At 46.7% G+C, this 18871-nt stretch overlaps 1 protein-coding gene across 3 annotated transcripts in view; it reads right to left on the bottom strand.

The window, feature by feature from the left end:
* Positions 1-5521, bottom strand: part of GRM8 (glutamate metabotropic receptor 8) — a 677086-nt gene extending 671565 nt beyond the window's left edge. Inside the window, exon 1 of one of the 3 annotated variants that reach the window (XM_032483576.1) lies at positions 5407-5521. The gene's annotated coding sequence lies outside the window, so the exon portion shown is untranslated. Of the gene's footprint in view, positions 1-4715; positions 4796-5406 lie in introns of those variants that run through there. The other 2 variants (XM_032483575.1, XM_032483577.1) reach the window with 2 other exon arrangements.
* Positions 5522-18871: the final 13350 nt, after the last annotated feature.

Genomic DNA, 18871 nt, shown 5'->3' with positions numbered 1-18871 from the left:
CACTTACAGCTCTTTTTGGTTGTTTTACAAAATGCATCCTATTTGTTTATCAGCTCCCTGCTACCACAGGTGTGCCCGGGCCCTGGAATCCTGGTGGAGGCAGAGTGAGGCTGGGCTAGGCAGAGCCCCGCCACCAGCACCAGAGGCCTGGAATTGGATCCTTATGTGACAGTCACAGGCTGGTGACACTGAACATGTCACTTCACCTCCACGTGTTTCCATTTCTTCATCTGTGAAATGAGATGGAACACATAATCTCTAAGGTGTCTTCCAGCTCCCCATTCTGAGGTTCTATTATTTAATAATAAGAGAATTTAAGATTATGCTCAAAACACCAGACCAAGGCTTTGCCAGCTGAACACAATAACTGATTTTGTTTGCAAGCTGAGTGACTTTTTCCCATCAGTGAGAGAGGGCTGGGAAAGCTCTTCTCTACAAGCAGACCCCGTATTAAAAAAATCCGATAGGTGAGAAGCTCAACTTACTAAACAGATAAATTAGAAGATGACTATTTGCATTACAAAAGAATTCACCACAGGTTTCCTTTAAATAGCTAAATCCCCCATGCATTTAAAATGCAATCTGATTTAGTAGAATTCAATTTGTGCACTTTTTTTTTATAACACAGCTATTGCATAAAAAGAGCACGTTTAAAGTAATGAGACGTCTCTTTTACAGTAGGTATCATATAAGAGGGGAAGGGGGTGAAATCAACATTTATTGAATGCTAAGTGTGCAGGGAGCCTCACACACATTATCTCATTTCCTTTATAAGATACACAAATGAGGTTAGCATCACAGCCTCCATTTGGGATATAAGGAACCTAAAAACAAGATTATATGAATGTGTCTAAAATCTTGGGCAAGAATTCAAATGCAGGACTGTGGCTATGTTCTTTCCTTTACCCCACGCCCCTTGGGTGCAGCAGACCATGATGGATGTTGAGCTGACCCTGATGTGATGATGCGGGCTGTGGGTATGGCATCCTAGGATCTGAGAAGTCCCGGATTCTAATCCCACTCCCCTCAGTACTCAATCTACGGCACTGGCGAGTCATTTAACCTGGGATCAGTTTCTTTGTTTCTAAACTGAAGAATGATTTCTGGCCACCTCCCAGGGTTGTGAAATCAAACGAAATAACGTGTGTCAAAGTACTTTATAAATTGCCAAGTGCCCTAAGAATGAACAGGGACACTGTTAGTTTAACAATTGGTCCTCCAACTCCAATACTTTACTGCCGTATTGTGTTTAGAAGACCTGATAAAAGCCACTTTCCCATCATACTCAGGGCTGGTCAGACATTAAGTCACGTGTCCAAGGAATCAAAGGAAATCAAAGGGAAACTGGAAAGAAGGACACAAGAGGAAAAGTCAGTGGAGCTGCAACATCTGGTTGGGAAGCTGAAGTTCATGGACACTTGGAGCATTCAAAGGGCTATTTTGAAGGAAGTAGTGACAAGACATTCTTCTGTAGTGGAGAGGACGATAGGAAACCTTCCCAAGTTGTATGCAGGATGTGACGCAGCACTCCTACCACTAAGGCTCATTACCACTGGGAAAGTTGGCTGATAAACAGCCAGAAGATGTCTATCTGTGGGTATACTTTTGCCTGGAAAAGCATGAAACTGGTAACAAATATGCTCAATAACTTCCACTTACTCCTCTCCAGCCTCTCCTACATCTCCCCACTTCTGCTCACCTGCTCCCTCCTCCCCTAGAGCTGGATCTCCTCCCTCCTCAGTGCTGATGGTGTCCTACAGGTCACAATCTTAAGACGTGGCCCTCCCCTCCCCGGGGAGTGAGTAAATTCATCATAGGTATCAAATCCTGAAGATGCATTACGGTCATCCCCCAACTGGAACATCTACATTTATAAGACCATTTCCAGGAGATCCATAACATCTTTACCAAAGAAATGCCTCTAATAGTGGTTAAGACTGGCCCTGTAACAAGCCAAAGCCAGGAGTTATTATGAGTCAGGAGCCCCCTCAAATCACTCCCACAGCAATAACCACCACTCAGAAGGCAGGTCCTGGGATAAGAATACATCATATTCAATGTCCTTAGTCAGTGAGTTCATCACAACTTGTCAAAGTACCAAGTAGAAATGAAATTCAAAGCCAAGACTTCCTGGAACAAAGAAAGAAAGAAGGAAGGAAGGAGAGAGAAAGGAGGGAGGGAGAGAGGGAGGGACGGGAGGGAAGGAAGGAAGGAAGGAAGGGAGGGAGATAGTTCAAATCTAAATTTCTAGCAGACAGAAACACCCCCTCCCCCTTGGGATGGAACCATTATAATCCAGGAGGCTCTCCATTCACATCCTTTTCTCCCGGAACAACATGGTGTGACTATCCCTCCTGAGCAAACAACATGATGAGTCTGGTGATGTCCAATCAGGTTCTATCAAGAAAACAGCAACAGTTTGCTAAAGATTCCAAAGCCAGCCGCGAGCTAAGGGCCAGGTCTTTCCTGTGGGTCCAGTGAAGAGATAAATCCCCGCAACCGCTTCTTTTTAAGACACTGGGACAGAGCAACTCCACTCCCTGGACTAAAGCAAAGTCCTTTTTCTGCTGGGCATTCTAACTACAGGAGAGAGATAGTGGGAAAGGAACTTGGAGGGAAAAAAAATAATTGCTACGAGCACATGTGTACAGTGTTCTGTGCCTCCTGCCCTGAATACAATGGAACATTCTTACACAAAGATTGGCACTAGATATTGCCAATGTGTATGTCAGTGGGTTGTTTGCTGCATAAATACCAACTGAACAAGCCCCACAGCAGCTCCAACCTGCCCAGCCAACTTTGAAAAGATCACATCTCTAATGACCTCTAACTTTCTCCTGCACTCTTTGGAGCTCAACTCTTTCTTTCATCTACACATTTTGGATTTCGATGTTTCTAGAATTATTCAAGTAATCATAATCTGTAAAGGGAGCAGGAAGGCAGAACTAGCTAGCACAACCCAAACAGAACAAATGGAGCCTAAATAACAGTACAGAGCTGTGTTCTCAGCATCTTTTTCTTTATTCTGGAGAACCACCCTTCATCCATGTCTTCCCACATCCCTGATTTAAAAGCAAAACTTCTTTTTGTTTATCTCAAGTCTGATACAACCTGTAGTTGACTCTGAAATGGGAAAATTGCATTTAAAATCGTACTTCATTTTCCCTGATGGGTAAGGCTTTTGTTTTCAAAATTATCAAACCACGTATTTTCAAGAACCAGGCAATGAATTTCACACAGCTGATTCTGTCTCCTACAGAGATCTTTCAAGACATTATTCACAAGTAAGTGACCAAGATAAACTAAAGTGGTTTCTGTAGCCATTTGCAATTATTGACAAACAATTTTCATAACGGAAAATGGAAATTACAGTCAAGTGCAATAAGCTCTTTATCCAAGATCTACCTGCTGGTGGCTCTTTTTCTCTTTTAATTTTTTTCCTTTCAAGCAAAATACCAGCTATCATCGGAATGCATTTCTCCCCTTTATGATTTTTCTTATCAATATCTCCACCACCAACCCTGTTTTCCAGTTCTGTCTGTTGGCAGGATTTGTATTCAGTCGCGGTAGTGGCCGAGAAGGTAGTGTATTCTTGGGTGTTCGCGAGACTCCCGCACCGTCAGGTCTGTGGGAAAGGATCACCCGCAAACGGCAAACAGGGCATTCCCTCCTCCGGCGGGACTCGCTTCGGGGACTGACGGTTTGGGGCTTCTGCTACTGGAGAGTGGGTCTGTTCTCACCCCAGCCATCCTGGGCACGCAGCCACTCTCTGATCTCAGGCTCTGCAATTTGGGCCACGGGGGAAACAATTCTTCAGGGAAGCGTGGGGGCGCCGTCTTGCGCAGTTGGGTGACTCGCACACCCCTCTGCATTTCATTTGCTCCAAAGGAGCGTGTCAGACAGACGGTTGGGGGGGGGGCGGGGGGGCTTGTTATATTTTCACCAACTGTACGAACCTCAAGGGATCTACGAGCTGTTTGGCAGAGCAGATGGGCTCGCTCTCGGCGTGGCTCAGGGGTTCTCTACCTCTGCCTCTATCTCAGCCCGCAGCCACTCACCCCGCCCCCGCTCCCCTCTTCCCTGCCGCATCTTCCTTTTTCTTCTCAGTTCCCTCGGCTGTTGAACCCGGGCGCCGGAGGAGCCGGGGCCTTCGGCGAAGTACCTGGTTCCACTTACGGTTCCCGCGCCACCCGGGTATTCCGGCGCCTCCCCAGCCCCCCGGCGCTCCCGGGGAGCCGGGCTCCGCGCGCTGCCGGGCCGGGAGCGCCTCCGCCCCCGCCGCACCTGGCCGCCCCGAGCGCCCACGCCCCGCACAGGTCCGCGCCAAACTGGGGCCACGCTGGGTGTTTCGGAGGAGCTGTGGGGCGCTTGCCTTTGCTTTTTAAACTCAAGATCCCTGAGACCATTCCTCCGCCCCCGACCCCCAACATAGAACTACAGTGTTTTCCCGAAAGCCACAAAAGGGGGGCGCGGAAATCCCGACCTCGCGGGGCTAACTCGGTGAACACAAACTCAGGGCAGACGTACGCTGTGCAGGGATGTGGGGTCTCGAGAAGCCCCAAACAACCCGGCTTCTCCTGCGACCCCCATCTTCCCTGGATCCTGGTTAGACATTCATCCAGCCCCACGCTCAGGAAGGCGGGGGTTACCCCAACTCGTCCCGGAAACCTCTAACTTAGGAAATCCCTCCCGTTAGATTCGCAGAACGGAGGTACCTCGTCATCTCGGCGGGGCAAGTCCGGATTCCGCCAGGGCAGGTCCAGGAGGTCACCCGGGGCAGGCAATCCAAGGAGGAGCGCTTTACAATCCTGCCGCCGCACGCCTCATACGAGCACCCTAGGCGCGCCTGCCCCTTCGCGTCACCATTCAGTCTCCGATTCGCCGACTAAACTTTTGGGGGACCACATCTCCAAGGCTTGGGAGTTCCAAGCTAAGCCTCCCTCTTTTCTGAACCTCTCCACTGGAATGTAATCATGGGAAGATAAGAGGGGTGGCTGCCTTGTTCTTTGCAACGTAAAATCAACAGACACCCAATCAAGCTCCAATGCCCAGCCAGCCCCTCGCCCCCTGGTGCCCACTTTCTCTCGCCCCTATTCCCATTACCTCCGCCCACCAGTTCTCTCCCAGACTCCAGGTGTGCAAGGCCATCTACATGTGCCCAGGAAAAGCAAATCACTAAAGTGATCTGAAAAGGAACCGTGCACCTGGCTGTCCCCTGAACGGTTTTAGGGAAGAAAACGGAAAGGGGAACAAAATCAGGGGAATTCTCCTTTTTCTGCCAGCACAGCTTTTGGGGAGAGTTTGGGAATGGGGGCGCTTTTTTTTTTTTTTCTTTTCTTTTTTTGCCTGTGGTTCGACACTTGCTCTTCTCTTTTTCTCTTTCCGCTGCTCGGCGGCGAGTCTTACCCTGCTCCCCGCAGAGGGCGCGGTGAGGAAGCCCGCGGGGGGCCCGCAGCTCCATGTCAGCGCCGCCGCCGCCGCCGCGCGAGGCGAGCACCGCGGCCGCACTTGTGGCTGGTCTCCGGGCTGAGGGGGCTGAGCTGGCCCAGCCCGCGCCAAGTCTCTTCCATGTGAATAACAAATACTCCCACCGGCGGCCGCGATTGGTCTGCGCCCGGCGCCTCCCGATCCTCTGCCCGCGGCCATTCACCCGGCGCGGCGGGGGAGCCGCGGCCGGGATCGCGCCCGGGATCGCCGGTCGCTTCGCGCCAACCAGTCACTTCGGGAAGCGGGCGGAGTAACCCCGAGGGGCGGGAGCCCCTGGATTTCGATGTCTCAGAGCTGCCCGGGCGCTGGCAGGGAGAGGGACACGGCCGGCGGATCCCCCCCCCCCCCCCACCGCGCTACATCACCTCAGTCCTCGGCGACGAGGGGACCAGAAATGTCAATAGTTCTGATTTTAAAAATCACCAATCCGCCCCGCCCACAACAAAAAAGGGAGGACCCAAAGACCGGGGATTGGAAGAGAGGAGAGTGGCGGGGAAGGTAGGAAGAAGTGCGAGCGGCTGCAAGGAGGAATATGCTGTGAAGGAGCTCAGAGCCTCCGACTGCCAGACGAGCACGAGACCCGCGCGGGAAGCGCCGCATCGAGGCCACCCGGAGCACACAGCTGGGACCGTGAACCCGGGTTCTCCTTCGTGAGCACAGCTCCGAAGAAGTGTCACCGTGAAAAATACATGGTAGACGGCATATGTCCCGCCCCACGCTTTCCTGTCGGGGATGCAAAAAGTAAAGCCGTCAGCCGTGCGCTTCCCCCTGCGAAGTTTGCTCGCGCCGCGCTGCCTCTCGGCCATTCGTCCTGCCCCGCGGTTCGAACGATTGTCTCCCCGCCCCGGCCCACGGCTCTCGGGGGCGCTATCTACTGAGCCCCCGCAGCCCAAGCGGGGACGGAAGACCTGCCCGCTGCGGGCCCAGCGCCGAAGGGGGCGCGGGCGGGCTCGGTGACCCGCATCTTACTGAGCTGATTTAAGGAGCCGCAGACGCGGGGCAGGAAATTCCTGGGGACCCGCGCCGCGCGGCTCCTGGGTTTCTGAGGGGAAATCTCGGGATTCCCTTCGCCTCCAGCCGATGGAAGCCCGTCCGCCGGGCTTGACGTGTAAATCCAGCGGCCCTCCCCACGAGTTACCGCCCAGACACCCCACACCTGCCGGGGCGGGGGAGGGAGGGAGCCCCTCGCCGCCCGGCGCCCGGGGAGCTGCGGCCGGCCGGGCCTTGTGTTGGTGAGAAAGTTCCATCTAGAGGCAGCTGCGCGCAACTGCAGCCGGCGCCCCAGGCCCGACCTCCTGCCCCGGCCGCGGGGTGAGCCAGGGTTCCAGTGCCGCCACTCCCCACCGCCTAGACCGCGTGGGAACGCTGGGGGAGAGGGGGGCCAGCCAGCGCGACATGGGGAGGATGGAGACGGGCAGGACAGGCCTCGAGCAAGGCAGACCCTCTCCCCTGGTTTGACATCTCTGCAATGAATCATGACAGGAACCTTGGCAGTATTCTGCATATTGCTTGTCCCAGGTGGGCTGCTTTAATTCTCACGACAACTCTGTGGGGTGATCAAAATTATTAAGTCCACTCTACAGGTGAAGAAGGAAACCGAGGCTTAGAGACACAGCTGGGAAGTACTAAAGAACTCAAAGCTGCCTGGCTTCCAAGCCCCATACACTCTTCTTCTCTGAGATTGTTGCTTTTCCCAAGGCTGGCATTAGGGTACCAAGTCTCCTCTTTCATAAAGCAACCCCTGCCCTTTGTCACTTAGAAAAATCTACAGGTTTCCAACCCAGGAGATCTCTTCCCCTTTCATTTCTGTCTCTTCCCGCTCCCTTCTCTTTCCTCTCCCATCAACACATGAGGAGCTAATTGATTCTAGAAGCGTCATTTTATGGCCACAACCACCTCAAGGGAGGATGGAGCGTTTGGAGAGATAAAATAGACTGGGTCCTCAAGTTTCTATATAGGGATCCTCAGTTCACTGTGAACGCACAGCAGAGCCTTGAAGGGAGTGACCAGCCCGCAGTGCAGCCTGGGGCAGGGACAGGGCAAAGAGAGAAGTTCACTGATACAGAGAAGGGGCTGGGAGGGCTCATCCATCACTTGTCTGCACATGAAGGTCAGGGGACTTTCTCCTCCCCCCGAGAAGAGTGAAGGTGATTTCCACAGCAGACCGCCCACCCCACCCCACACTGAAGAACGGTGACATCTGTCTCAGCAGAGTAATTAATGCAGGTGTTTGGATCAGTCCCTCTCTAAACCCTTTACTGTGTGCCCATTAATACATTTGAAAGAGAGGATGGGCAGAGCAAGCCTGAAGGTACCCTGAGCCCACAGAGCTGCAGACCACATCATGGTCTTCAGGGTCTACTTGGAGGCCAGCTGTGGGTCCAGCAGGGCTGACGCCCAGGCGAGCACAGAGGGCAGCACCCTGGCACTCTGGTGGGCCCATCTCCTTAATGAGGACGGCACAGCCGGCTGTAGCTGTGGAGGCCTGACAAGGCTGAGTGAGCCACTCTGAGCTCAAATGCCTAATGAGCCCCTTTCTCCTTCCCCTATTGATCACCACCTGGGGAGAACTAGAGTCCTACAGGCACATTGCTGCCTTTGGAGGGGGTGGGCAGCCTTCTGAGAGAGGGACAGAATTGATCTCTCCTAAGGAAAGAAGAATTTTGGTGTCCAGTTTTGCATCATCTTTAACTCTTGAAAGTCAGAATGGGGCCATCATCCCAGTCCCATGTGAAATCTGGTCAATAGGGAATAGATTCATTCTACAGATTCTGGAGTGTTTCCAGTAACTTTATCTGGTGGCCCCTGAGCAAACGACAAGCTCATACCCAGGTTAGAATCCACTCAGACTGATAGCAACATCATGGCCCAGGAAGAGAGGTTATCTCCAGAAGTCACTGGTCCCTGTCAGTAACATGAAAAACGCACAAGGCAGTCCAGCCCCCACTCAGGGATTCCCGAACCACGGGCTACTACACTACAAAAGGAAACGTGCCTTTGGAAAGTGTCTGACCTCATCATCCATCCCACCCCAAGTATTTATGCAAACTAAGTCTGTTTCCTGATGGTTAATCCTCCAAGAAGATTTGCCTGTAATCTTCTCATTTTCCGTTGATTTAAAACGTGAAAAACTGCCCATGTGTTAGAAAATGCAAAAAACAATGCCATATGTTTGGGGTCCATTTAACTCAAGCTGTGATATGTATTTCACACATGGAGATTTATGCCACGTTCCTGCTTTGGGGTAGTCATTGAGCCTCGGAACCTTTGCAGGCTACTCACCCGGGAGGAATACTGACAGCACGAATCTCCCACATGCAGGAAAGCTGACAGGGAAAAGTGGGAATAAAATTTGTTTCTTTTGGAAACTTAGACAATATTTTTTCTACCAGGCCATCTGCAAGTGGTGGCAAGTGTACTGAGTGGGCTTTGCTCAGTTTATGAAAGCACTGGCTACTAGAAGCAAGACCAGACATGTGAGACCGACAGACAGGGCGGGGCCGGTGAGTCTCAGGACAGCAGTGTGCCCCTCACCCCACAGTCAGCTCACGCCCGCGTTCAGGAGCCGCAGGAGGGGTTCCTGAGCGGGTAGCGACCACACGGTGCACATGCATCCCTGCTGACTTCATCTGGGTTCCCCCAGAAGCACCGCCTGAGACAAGGATTCAAGGGCAGGTAGCTTACTTAAGGGGTGAAGGAAGGCCCAGTCGAGTGGGGAAGGGAGCCAAGAAAGGGTGCATTAGCAAGCCGGCTGCCCCTGCGGGGCCTGGGGATCTGTATGTCTTGCAAACATTCCAGGCGATGGGATTCTGATGACTTTTACTGAAATGGGAAACCCGCTGCTTTCAGGAAATCATTCTCCTCACAGGCAATCAGCAGGCAGCACATTTAAATATATAAAGACTTACTTGCAAAGCCTAAGGAGGCAGACCTTAGAAATCAGGAGTCCAGGTAGGGGGGGCCTGTGCTGTTCATGTCTGTGCCCACAGAAGTGCCTTGTTCTTGCTTTTCCAGCTCTTTTTAAACTGAGGAAATTCCACCCAGTGTTTTCTGAGAGGGAAAAAAAAGACTGAGTTCCAGCCCTAACATTGCCATTAACAATCATATCATCTTGGACATTTAACATTTCTGCCCCTCAATTTCTTACCTGTAATGCGGGGGTGGCAAAGACAGACGCCTGTCTGGTCAGGACTCATGCTCCCTTACTGGTAGTGCGGAGCTGTCACTGGAAGGGGGCACACACAGACACACAGACACACACAGAGACATACACACACAGACACAGACACACACACACACATACACAGACACACACACACACACAGGGCCTGCATTTCACTGCCTTCCTTGCATCTAAGATCTAGGTGGGGTAGTGTATCTACTTCTTGTAGAACAAACAGGAGTGAGGCAGGTCAATTCTGGGCCAAGGATATTAAGAAACAGATGTTTCCTCACCTTCTCTTTCCCCTTCTTCTGGCTGGAAGCAGAATTCTCCATGGTCTGGGATTGGCAGCTCAAGATGGAAGGACCCTGGGTCCTCGAACTGCCAAGCTGAGGAATGCTGCCTGCCTACCAGAACATCCACACTGAATCATTAGGTGAGTGAGAAACTGTCACGTGTTATCACTGAAATTTGAGGATTGAATTGTTACGCACCTAGTTGTTACTGTAATAAAGTGGTGTTGGAGGAGGTCAGGAGGACGTGACCGCCGTTGACCCACAAGCTGAACCCGGGCAATCAGAGGTCCCTCTTCCCCCCCACCCAGTCCTTGGAATGTACATCTGCCTACTAGTCCCACGCTAGCAACCATTTCAAGGACGCAGCCATGAGAGAGTAAGGTGCTTTAAGCCCATTGGACTGAACATGTAACTGAACCCAGTTCAGGCCTCCATATATACTTTCAAGATTATGCTGAGCAGGTGCCGAGATTCACTCATCTTGCAGCCTTGTACATTCCCTTGCTTATTAAACCTACCACCTGCCAATCTGGAGTGGTCTGCCTCTTCCTTCGGTCACTCCTGCCCTCCGTGTACAGGGGCTGGTTTAAGATCTCACCCAGGGGACTCCCAAAATTGCGAGCCAACAAGTAGACACAGTAAAGTCCATCCCTACTCCCTGGAAACAGAGACATCTTCAAGCCAAACAACTGTGCTAATGAGAGAGAAATTGCTTTTCAATTTTTCTTCTATAACCTCCTACAAGCATCAAAAAAAAATTATTCTTTTGAACTGCTTGGGAAAGGGAAATTCTGTTTCCCAGCACTGAAAAGCACCCACTGTTTCCTCTCTACCCACTCTTCCCGGACCAGTCCTAGCTTTCCCAAAAATCTCCCCAAACATCTAGAGAGAGCATCCAACATCACCGGCGCAATTCAGCCACTGGTGTTTATATTCTTCTACTTTCTCTCTGAGTGCACATCTGTCAGGCCGGACTGTATTGTCTTACGGTACAGTAGTAGACTTCATTTGAGTACTTGGGAATATAGTAAATAAGCATCAGTTACTTGAATGTTAACCTGGGAAAGAATGAAATAGCCACACCCCCTCCGCCACCACCATCACCACTACCACCATCACCACCACCATCACCACCCTACATACATGCAAGTTAGCTCCCTTCAAGGCTAAAAGTGACACTAAAGTAAGGTTAAAACATATCATATTTTTTTAAGTCACTTTATAAAAATTGCTGGATAGAACTCAATCCCTAATATGATTTGATTCATATATTCCAACTCCTTGGGTTTAAAAATTATTTGAACCTTATTCTTCAATTATTCATTAGATTTTTTTGTCTGCATCTCAGAAACCTGCATTCTTATAAGAAAAACACTTAAAACAACTTTTGGCAACTAGAAAGAACATAAATGTTAGGTACTAGTTACTATCGTCCAGGAAACAATTTGTATTACATTGCATATGGGTTTAAATTCGTAACAAAAACTTCTTGTGATAATCGTGACATTAGAAATGAGCAATAGTTTCATGACTTTCAGTGAGGGGACGTTTTGGCTAACTGACCAGGTACGAATAAGCAAACAAAAGTATACAGATGAGCATGAACTCAATAACGAGTCCAGAGAAACTATTTGATTCTTTCCAAGGTTAATAATCAAGTAACTCTTGATTACCTACTTGGTCCAGGGAACTAAATGAAATCACAGCTGCTCCATCATAAAACAATAAAATCTAGCCTGACAGACGTGTAATAATATAGGGAAAATAAACAACAAACAACTGAATTCTATAGGTCAGAGTAGGGTGTTCTAGCAATTTGGGAAGGTTTTGAGAAGATAGGACCAAGATGGTCTAGGAAGGATGGGTAGAGAGGGAATAATGATTATGTTCTAGTGCTTGTAGGAAACACAGCTTTCCCTTCCCAGGCATCTCAAAAGAATCTTACTAAAATATTCTACATGCAGAATGTGACTTGCGGTAAGCAAATTATGAGCCCCACCTAGGTATACTGAGATACCAAAAAGGCCATGAAAGGAAGAGTTAACCTAGAAGGCAGTGTATTAGGTATTTACTGCTGTGTAACGAATTACCCCCAAACTTAGCAGCTTGAAACAGCACACTTTTGTTATCTCACAGTTGCTATTGGTCAGGAATCCAGGCCTGGCTTACCTAAGTCTCCAGCTCAGGTAGTCTCACAAAGCTGCAATCAAAGTGTTTCAAGCTGAGAGAAGAGAGGAAGAGAAGCAGAAAAAGAATCAAAGATGGAAGGAGGAGAGGAGAAAAGGAGGGAAAATTCAGGTTCTGGGAAAGAGTCTAGCCATCTGGGGATTTATTGCCTTAAATTGGAAGTGAGGGAGGAATTACCAGCTCACTTTTCTGAGATAGAGAAGTAGAGTCCAAGAGGATGTCCAGAAGCAAGCTGTGGGTGCAGTTTTCTGAGTGGGGAAGTAAGTGTTGGTAGAGGCAATTGTGCAGGTGGGAACACTCCGGACTGCAGGCGGGAGGGCGGCCCCACAGCTGTGGAGAGCGGTGGGCCTGGGAAGCCAAAGGGGGGAGCCATGCCCAGAACAGTAGTCGGTGGGAGGGGCCAGGTCCAGATAAGGGGATGTGAAAAGTGAGAACTTAAACAAGAGATGGTGAAGGAGTTATCTTTCCCCAGGGACATGTTAATGGTTGCTCAGAACTGGGAGGGGTGTTTAAGTGCCCCATGAAAAGCCCCACGTCTCCTGGACCTGCTCACTTCTCTCTCCTTTCCTGCCCCTGCCTTCCACCCTGCGTCTCCTAACCCTACCCTTTCTCTGTCCACTTTCTTTCCTTCCCATCTTTCTTTTTCCCTCTCTTTCAGTCCTTACTCCTTAAATGAACTTATTACAGAAGACTATTTATTATATGTTATACTTACTGAATTGAATTTCCTGTTTCCTGTTCTATGCTAAAAATATTAAGAGATCATTATTTGTTTAAAAATCCCCATGTTTTAATGTTTTTAATTTGTGTGGCCCTCAATAGAATTTTTTTCCCTTCTCTAACCCTTGACTAAAAAAAAGAAAAAAGTTTTCATGTCTCTATTTTGAACTATAATGGTTGGACTGAGTTTGTATATGTTGTCTTTGGCTATAAAATACCACACTTGTTAGTAAATTCTTCCTTGATGAAAGGGTAATTTTTTTTTAAGTCCAAGGTTTCCAATTGGAAATAAGCATGACGTAGCAATCTGAACTGAATTAAAAATCTCTGCATATGACCTGGAGATTGAGGATTTCTTACAATGTAAAGTCAATGCAAAGAGAGACTTATGTTAAACTGGTTTCAGTAATCTATATTGCAAATATATTGCTACATCCTGACAAGGGACAGTAAGGAGTTTTATTGGCAGCAATGGGGAAAAAAATTTTAAAAGGATGATAAGAAATAAGCCTTTGAGAGAGAAAAAAAAAAAAAGCCTAGAGCTCCAAAGCCTAAAATTAAATCCTTTCACCTCAATTCTGGTACTATTTTAGCAGCATGTGTAGGTCTTCCAGCTGCTGCACTCTGAGGTGTGACCCTGTCACTGCCACAGTTTAAGGAGGACTGTGTCACAGCAGTGCCTTGATTAAGAGAACTCCCGGAGATACTCGGGGGGTCACTGGATGGTGCTTGAGCTGCCACCAGTGAGGAGGGGCCTCACTGGTCCCCACACCAGGCAAGGCCAAGACATCAGCTCAAGTCAATAAACATTTCAGTCATATCCAGTGTCCTCCCATAAGGACATTTGGATAGTTCACTGTGCTCAAGTTCAAATTAATCAGGTGAGGATTTTGTCAGCTCTCTAAGAAATAGACAGACAATGCTACCATGTGACAGACAGTACTACCATGTCTTCAGAACAGCACTGTGTCCAACCAGAAGCATGTAAAGGCTGCCATCTTACCATCTGTCAAGACTGGCCATCTTGCCAGGGTGGCTCCTTCTGAGGGACTGTTTTCAGACGAATACCTTCTCACACCTTCATCTCTGAAGCTAAAATTAAGCATGTAAAGTCAAAGATTTTCTTTTGCGAAAGTTCATAATTTCCTCGCTGGGGGAGGAAATTTGAGTCTTTCCTCTATCGGTGAAGACCACCACTCTTACTTGGGCTTTGAGAGGAGACAAAGGAGAAAGAAAACAAAACGAGGAAAGACAGAGGTGGATAAGGCAGGCAGGGAAGCCAGAAGTTTGCTTCAGAAAGAAGGAACAAAATTAAAGTCACCCCCAAACCAGGAGCATTGTTTCTAAGGAACTCAAGTTTTGCCCATCTCTAGAATCACTGAGCTGGAAAAAACTGCTGCGATGATCTTGTCCAAATCCTTCAAATCATGGTGAGGAAACTGATGTCCACAGAAGGGCAGGGACTTGCCCAAAGTCCCTGGGGAGTTGCAGGAAGAGATGGGAGTAGACACTGGCCTACTAACTCTGGTCCAGTCCTTGATCCACCATCACAGAACTTGTATGAGAAATGTTTAGTTTTACATTTTTAGATATGTAGATAAAGTATATATATTTACAATATTACAGATTTTTCTCCCTCTGTGTTTGTGATTAGTCAATTCAATGTACTTTTCAAATTAAGGTAATAATATGTTTTAGACTAAATTGTGCTCTAACACTTACTGGGTATTTAAATTTACCTGACAATGTCTTAACCTCACTCAAAGGAAGTACATTCAAATGAAAGGAGATAAATAAAGAAAGTGAATATTGCAATTTATTTACATTTCCCAAAAGCATGAATTAAGCATTACCTACTCTCAAGCTACAGCTTTCTATATTCAATCTTATTTTCAAAACATATGAAGAAAAGGTACGGTGTCTGTAACAATTTAGACCCCTCCCTGAGAATGGGATTAATTCTGGGCAATGCCAACACGATGACAAAGATTGCTAACGCTCATCTCTCCAAGTGAAACTGACCTTAGTCGCCAGCCTTCCCACTCCCAGTCCACCACACCCTTTCCTTCGGGAGCAAAATTATGAACATTTTAACAGAGGGACAATGATGGAAACTCTTAACGCTTGGCATATGCAGGCTTTTTCTTCGTTAATGAGGACTATTCAGATCACTAAACTGTGTCAAACCAAGTAAGTCGGTGCTGAAAGCAGCTGTATGTTAATCAGGTAGGCAAGAAAATGTGATTTCGCAGAGTTTGCCCTCAGCTAGGATTAAGCCACCTGGCTTCTCAAGGATGGCTCTTAAATGATCCACTTTGCAACCTCTGTGGCATGTTTAGGCTAGTGCCTATTTGTATTAAGACGGTGAGACCCTCTGTGTTTCTAGAACTGGTTTCTTTCCACAGTCAAGGTCCAGATAGCTATGGCAAGGTATGGTGGACTTTCTGTAATGTCCTTCCCTCCCTTCTATTCCTTTCTCTGTCTTCTTAACCAACCAACAAATTACTAATCAATCCTCATCTCTCCAAAACACAACTTATAACTAGCTCCCTCAACTCTCCCACACATTCTTAAGAGTGACTGAAATTCTGTTATCCGTTTCCTTCATCCTCTTGTTTCAAGGGGAATCCTTTTCAATTCTTGGTTACTGAAATGCACTCACATTCTCTGTCTCAATCAAAATCTACTCTCAGGAAAAGACTGAAAACCCTTACACTAATATTGAAATGACTATAAAACATACATCTTCCATTTGCCTTTTAGCAAAGTTCTGTGCAGATGTATGCCCCAGGTTCATCCAGTTCCCGGGGCTTAATAGACTCGCTAACTTTTTGTTGAATTGAATTGACAATTAGCTCAATGGGCAAAATTAAAGATTTCCAAATCAAACTATTTTCATTAGAGCACTGCTGAACTGTTTCTATTGATAATAGTTCAGGTTTAATTTCGGAAGATGGCGGAGTAGAAGGACGCTCGCAGGTCACCCTCTCCCGCAAATACACCAAGACCCACATCTACAGACCCACTCAGCCAACCAGAGCACCTGCGGAACTCCGACAGAACATCGCCCTCTTCAAAAGATAATAGTTCATATAGAAGGCTGCTTAAAGTCTTGGATAACCAGGTAGACACTTGGAAAAAAGCTTTGATTGAAATATTATTCTAGTCTGGGTAACAAAATAACTCTTATAATATAATTTTCATGGATGGATTCTCTCACCAGCCAGTTAATAAACTTGAATTCAAAGAAGACATAGATATGATATCTTATTTTCCACAGCTTCTAACCTATGCCTTACCTGTAGTCAGAGTTCGACAGATTCTTGCTGAATAAATGTGAGGAGAAATGAATAAAAATGAGACAGAAACATGGATGGATGGATGGATGGGTGGATGAATGGATGATAGATGGAAGAAAGAAAAGATGAGAGTTTCAGTGGTCTAGGAGGGAAATCACAGATTAAATGCCACAACTCACTTTCAAGACAAAACTCTGGTAGAGTTTCAATTAGAAGGAAATACATATATTGGAGACAGAAAAGGGGAAAGAAAAGGAGGAATAAAGGATGAGTGCAAGAAGCAGCCTGGGCAGCAGGAAACTGGTGATGATAAGAAAACCTTAATGCACCAGGGTGTCAGAAGATTATCTAAAATTTGGAAATAGGCAAAAAGAGATTCCTGGGAACCCTTTCACTGCAGGGTTGGGCTGGGCTTTTTATTGTCTGGGCCAGTTTATAACTCTGCAGAACAGAGGTTAACTTGCAGAATTTTTTTTTGTGGAATAGATAACCAGAAAGGTTACGGTTTATGGCTCTGTTGGATATTAACCAGTTCTGTATCTCTCCCCTCACTCTTATCTCAGTATTGCCTATAAATGCATAGCCACTCAAGTGTTGAGTGAACCAGTTTTAACCTCTTACTGGTTCCCTCATTAATTAATGAGTTAAATAAAATCTTTGACAGATGTTCATTTTATATTTGGGTGAGAGTTATGATTTTCTTTTCATAAAAATCATCAAAGATCTTCATGACACAGCATTAGGGAAACATCAGGTGATTTAGGAGCTAGAATACCTGGTTCTCAGGCTTCACAATACAACCAGCCACTTGGCTCGTCCTTTTGATGTCTCAGCCTCTCTGTGAGGGTCTTGCTACTTTCATCCAGGGATATCAGAGGAGTGACAAGTAATATAAATATAACTTCATATACTTCATTTGATGACAAAAGTAAATATTTACTCATTCGTTCCACCATATTTATTATGCATCTATATTATGGGTTCTTCTGGACTAGGAAATATGGAGAAATGCCTTTTTTGAAAAATTCAATTATTTTCAAATTATAGGCCCATGAAAAGCCACTTTACAGTTTTTTTCTTACCAATTAAAAAAAAATTTAATGATTCTCTTTCTGTTTGAAGGGAAATTCTATACCTACACTAGAAATATGGCATCAAAGGGGGCAAATGCTTTACTAAGACTGAAGGGAGAAATAGCATCAAAACCCAAGCTAATTACCAATAAATGAAAATTTGAAGAAAATGGGGGCAATGAAAACTTTTGACAAATCTGAGACAAATTTATCCAGCTGTAGTAATTAGACTGAGGTCTACACAGAGCAAATATTACTTCCTTATCCCTTTAATAGTTACAATGACCCGGTAATCTGGGATAACCCACATAGACTGGTTAAGTTGGTTAGAATGCTGTGTTAAAGAGATCACAATGGTAGGTTCTCTTCCAAGGTGAGCTAGTTAGTTGAACTCAATTCTACAGCTGTAAGCTGTCCCATATCTCTGGTTAGCCGCAGGAGCATGTGGCTGTGTGGATTGAAGAGAATTGTCCATAACTAGGAGTCAGACAACTGGGCTCTGGTCTAGGTTCTACCACGAACAGGCTAGGTGACCTTAGATAAGTCACAGCCCACCCTGATCCTCAGAATCAGCGTTGAGATAAAGTCTCTTATGAAATCATATGTTGTTATTGTTACCATGATTGATTTAAACAGAGTTTGCTGATAAAATTAGACATCAGAAAATAACTTGCTAAAATGTGGCAATAAGATAAATTGTTACCTGTTTTAAGAAGTGATGTTGTAATAAAAGTTTGGGGTGACTGGTGGAGGGACCCAAAACAACAAGGTCATCAAAATAAATACATGTTACTTCAGCTCCGAAGAGAGGAAACGTGCCCTAAATAGAGATGATCAGGGCTTATTTAGACAAAAATCTTCCTAAGCTGGAGAAAGCTCACACAACAATTAACATCAGCCTAAATCAAACCACACAGGGAAAGTGGCCCTTCCAGGGCAACTGGGTCAACTGGGATTCCTACTTGTTAACAAAGCAGCCTCTGAATTCAGCTTGATTTCCTCAACCCCAAGCCAAGTTAAGCTTCATGAAGTGACAAATTCAATGCTGTGACTTTTTTAAAAATGAAGATCTTGCCCTGAGCTAAAGTGATATAATTCTAAAACCTGCAACCCGTGAGGTAGCCAGCCATAACCTAACCTGCTGTGCGAGAGCATGTGTGGGACTTTGAGCAGAATGCAGCTGTAAACAGGGAAATTCTACTAGCAAGCTCATTGGTCAGGCTTCATTTTAATCATATTTTTGTTGAGGCACAGCTCCCAACTACATGGTGACAGCAAAGAGGTTTCAAGGAAAGGGAGGATTTTTTTCTATACAATGCAAGGCATTGATTCAATGCCCCAGTCTTTCTAGTCTCTTCGTAAGTCATGAAACCTGTGAGAGCAGCCAAGGGATATAGATGCTTAAGACATTAACACTTAAACTTAACTACAGTAATGAGAATAATTGTTACATTTCATTTATAGAGAGCTCTTCAAGAGAGGCTGTAGGGCACTTGCGTTTCATGTCAACTAGGATTTTTCAGAAGAATTGTGCATTTCAGTCGCCACCCCTGTCAGTAGGTTCCAATCACCAACCAGCCAAATGGCAAAAGCTCCTTAAGGGAGCAGCTGTTAAGTCCATTTGAATGTCTGAATATGACAGGATCT

Source organism: Camelus ferus, chromosome 7, assembly GCF_009834535.1.
Source record: "Camelus ferus isolate YT-003-E chromosome 7, BCGSAC_Cfer_1.0, whole genome shotgun sequence".
NCBI classification, from domain to species: Eukaryota; Metazoa; Chordata; class Mammalia; order Artiodactyla; family Camelidae; genus Camelus; species Camelus ferus.
Note: the sequence above shows the minus strand (reverse complement) of the source record. Positions and strands in the feature narration are given on the sequence as shown.